The sequence below is a fragment of the Bos javanicus genome, chromosome 28 (assembly GCF_032452875.1).
Source record: "Bos javanicus breed banteng chromosome 28, ARS-OSU_banteng_1.0, whole genome shotgun sequence".
NCBI lineage: Eukaryota > Metazoa > Chordata > Mammalia > Artiodactyla > Bovidae > Bos > Bos javanicus.
Window position 1 is genome coordinate 1,519,330 of NC_083895.1, and position 4,810 is coordinate 1,524,139.

General features: G+C 37.0%; 1 pseudogene; it reads left to right on the forward strand.

Annotated features, from left to right (window-relative positions):
- Positions 1-1,069: 1,069 nt before the first annotated feature.
- LOC133240247 (olfactory receptor 10AG1-like) lies at positions 1,070-1,715 on the forward strand (annotated as a pseudogene).
- Positions 1,716-4,810: the final 3,095 nt, after the last annotated feature.

Genomic DNA, 4,810 nt, shown 5'->3' on the forward strand with positions numbered 1-4,810 from the left:
GTCGGATGGCATCACTGACACAATGGGCATGGGTTTGGGTGGACTCTGGGAGTTTGTGATGGACAGGGAGGCCTGGCATGCTGCAGTTCATGGGGTCACAAAGAGTCAGATACGAGTATGCAACTGAATTGAATTGAAATTGAATGCAGTGTACAATGGGTATTAATAAGGAATGTTATTGGACTCCATGATGTAACGTGCTTTCCATGTGTAGCATAACTGATGGATGAGATACACAGAAGAGAACAATACAATTACATGTATCTGTTCCCAGAGTAACAAGGAATGAGTTTAAGAAAGTCAGTTCTCATTGGAGTAAAAATGGGAGGGCTTAAAATATTTTGAATAAGAATTAGGCAAAAGTTTTAGTGAAAATCTTTGAATTGAAAGGAGATGGAATAAGTCAATAGGTACAGAAAAAGAAATGGATGAACCCAAAGAAAAACAATAGCAAGCTTGTGTCATATATAATTTCACTTTTAAAAGGGGTGAAACAACTTAATACTATTGCTGCACAATAAGCTCTAAATAAAAAATGCATACATCATATTGTTTCTGGTATCATTACTGCTGCTGCTCAGTCACTTCTGTCATGTCTGACTCTTGGTGATCCCATGGGCCATAGCCCACCAGGCTCCTTGTCCATGGAATTCTCTAGGCAAGAATGCTGGAGTGGGTTGCCATCCCGCCCTTCAGGGGATCTTCATTATCCATGGATCAAACCGACATCTCCTGTATCTCCTGCATTTCAGGCAATCTCTTTTACTGCCAAGATACCAGGGAAGCCCTCTGGTATCACTACATCCAAATATAAGGAAATGGAGATTTTATTTCTCTAATTGATTTTAACTGCACTTCAGTTCATCGCTGAGGTTTCAAATCTCATTTCTTAGAACCTGAGCAAGGCAAAGGCAGCAGTACTTGCAGGGATTATGTACATAGGTTCATGCATCTGATCAGTTAACAGAAGGGAAGTGTTGCTCAAAAGCATTAATGAATTAACCATCTTGAATTTACCATATCTACAGATGGAGTACAAATTAAGAAGAGAAAAATCAAGTATCACCACAATGATGGAATGTATCCTCTTGGGGTTTTCTTCGGAGGTTTAGAGTGTCTCCTCCTGGCTGTGATGGCCTGTGACCACTATGTGGCCATTTGTAACCCTCTTCACTATGGTCTGATCATGAGCCCCCAGGTCTGTGTCCAGCTGGTCACTGCCTCCTGGGTCAGTGGATTTCCTGTTGTAATTGGGCAAACATGGCAGGTTTCCTCTCTGCCCTTTTGTGGGTCTACCACAATTAATCATTTTTTTCTGTGACCTCCCCCCAGTATTCAAGCTTGCTTGTGGAAACACATTTCTGAACGATTTAGCAGTCTATGCAGTTGCAATGGTATTCATCATGCTTCCATTTCTGTTGATTGGTGTCTCCTATGGCAAGTTCATCTCCAACATTCTGAAACTGTGATCTGCCAGAGGGAGGGCTAAAGCCTTCTCCACTTGCTCGTCTCACCTCACAGTGGTGGCCTTATTCTATGGCACAGCCTCTACCACCTATTTACAGCCCAAACCATATCCATCTGAAGACACTGGGAAGCTGATCTCTCTTTTCTACACAGTTTGGATCCCAATGTTGAATTCCACTATATTTACTCTGAGGAACAAAGATATCACTGTAGCATTGAGAAAACGACTAAGTAAATTATCAACTTGACTTGAAGGCTTGAAATTACAGAAGCAATTTGTTTCTATGTTTCTCATATAAATACATCAGAAAATATCATCTAGTATTATTTCTATGTTCCTGTGAAATGATAGTTAATATCATCACTTCCATCTCACATTATGTAAATGGACCCTAGTTTCAAAGAGTTAAGGGTTTCTGGGTTATCAAAGCACACATTATCTCTATGGCAATGATCTATTCTGAAGACCTATCTTTCCTGTCACTGGGAAAGAGTGAGTTAAGAGATTTTCTGAGCAATAAAATGATAGTTAACTGCAATATAACCAATGATCAGGGTCATGCCCTGTAAGAAATTTGCTTGAAACTTCCCATTCCTTCAGGCATACTCACCATCCTTTTCTGTACTTAGGATTGGTTTTAGATGATGAGAAAACAACAAACACATCCAAGTTGGTGGGAGTAGGGGAGTCTGAGTGTTTTCTAGCAATTTTTCCTTCTTTCTCTCTTTTGCAAGTGTCCATATCCCTTTCAGAGTACAAACCCTGAAAGGATCCTTTGTGACCTCAATGCTGACTGTTCTCTAGTGACAACATTTCCTCCAGCTTGTAGCTTCATGTTTTGCTTTGGTAGTGTCTCCTTAGTATTAGGATTATTAGAAATTTAAACTGTAAAAGGTATTGGGTTGAGTGTTGATACCTCTAAATATATGTCAGGTGATAACCTGCAAACCTGAGCTTATTAGGAAAATAAAAGCCTTTGCAGATGCAATTCAGTTAAAGAGTTTGAAATAAGATTGTCTTAATTTAAGGGAAGAGCACTATATCCTATGATCAGTGTTCTTAGTTCTTATAAGGGGGGAAGAGAGATTAAATTAAAAATAGAGACACAGTGACACATAGAAGAATATCATGTGAAGATGGAGGAAGCAAATGGGAGTGACACATGACACACCCATGAAGCAAAGAAGGTCAGGGACCACCGAAAGCTGAAAGAAGTGAGGAGTGACTATCCCTTCAGAGTCTGTGGAGGAAAACACTGTCAACACTGTGATTTGCGACACTGGCTTTTAAAGATATGAGAAAGTCAACTTCTGTTACTTAAACCTCTCAATTTGTGATAATTTGTTACAATAGATCTAGGAAAGTAATACACTGTGTAAGCAGTCATTTTATTAAGGTGTTTTTATTCTAATCATCTGGAATAAATTCTGTATATTTTAGGAATAGTGATCATCCATTAAAAAGAATACATTTGAACCAGTTCTAATGAGGTGGATGAAACTGGAGCCTATTATACAGAGTGAAGTAAGCCAGAAGGAAAAACACCAATACAGTATACTAACGCATATATATGGAATTTAGAAAGATGGTAACAATAACCCGGTGTACGAGACAGCAAAAGAGACACTGATGTATAGAACAGTCTTATGGACTCTGTGGGAGAGGGAGAGGGTGGGAAGATTTGGGAGAATGACATTGAAACATGTAAGAAACGAGTTGCCAGTCCAGGTTCGATGCACGATACTGGATGCTTGGGGCTAGTGCACTGGGACGACCCAGAGGGATGGTATGGGGAGGGAGGAGGGTTCAGGATGGGGAACACATGTATACCTGTGGCGGATTCATTTTGATATTTGGCAAAACTAATACAATTATGTAAAGTTTAAAAATAAAATAAAATTTAAAAAAAAGTTAAAAAAACAATGTAGGATTTTTTTTAACTTTAAAAACTATATCAATGAAGCCTCATAAAAATATTTGCCCAAGAATAATGGTTATTTGTGTTTGTTCAAGAATGTTTGCTAAAAGCCTTTTTAATACTGCAAAAGACAACACTAGAAAAGCAAAGGTAAACTGTTCTCATTTGGAACATAGTAGACACGGGTGCCCATTTACCATGTGATGCTGCACAGTCTCTCAAGACAATGTTTTACAGCCATGCCAGTGAGGAAATCCCAAGGTTTTTAGGCATGTAAGTAAGTACATAAATACATGTATAAAACATAACTATTTTTGTAAAACAAAGGGAGATAGCATCTATATATTTATATAACATTTCATATGTGGATCTTTCTAGTTGGTGTGTATATATGTCAGCAATATCTGGATGTGTATTAGAAGAGAGAAAGGACTACTTTACAGTCACAGGAGTTCAGATAATGTCTGACTTATTTATTTATACTTTTTTTTGGAATACGGATTTATTACAAAGAGTATAATGTACACATCACAAAAATAATAAATTTTATTCAGAAAATAAAAACTACATATGGAAGAAAATTACACATTTCTTCTTTTCTTATTGCCTCCCAATATTTTACACAATATTTAGTAGCTAACAGAGAAATTTCAATATCAGCCAAATAATATTTGATATTTTAAAGAAATAACACATTTTTTATGAACTAAACAGAATCAGAATATATAATAGTTGATCATTTATTTTAAAAAATGACTAAAATAGCTTTAATAATAGTTACAAATAGAGATTAATTTAAGATTATGAAACAGACATATATGTACATAGGCACTATTGCATATGTATAATATATAAGTTCCAATACTTTGGCCACCTGATGCAAACAGCTAACTCATTAGAAAAGACCCTGATGCTGGGAAAGATTGAAGGCAGAAGGAGAAGAGGGCATCAGAAGATGAGATGGCTGTATGACATCACAGATTCAGTGTATATAAACTTAGGCAAACTCCAGAAGACGGTGAGAGACAGGGTGGCCTGGAGTGCTGCAGTTCATAAGGATGTAAAGAGTTGGACATGGTTGGAAGACTGAAAAACAACAACAAATATATATTTATATATAGCTATACAAAAATAGAAAAATGACTGATTTCACTCTTTTCACAGAGAGAACATGAAATACACACACAACCCAGAAGCATATCTCACTTCAGTGGTAACATTAGTTCTTTGGGAATTTTTCTGTATCCCCAATGTCTGAGTGTTTCTTTTTATAGTATTTTTTTTCTTATGTGATTATTCTGGTGAAAAGCAACATCAATACTCTGATAATCAGAATTGACCAGGCTCCCAAATTCCATGTATCTTTTCCTCAGTAACTTTTTCTTCTTGGAAATCTGTGATGTATTTGTCACTCTTTCTAGAAT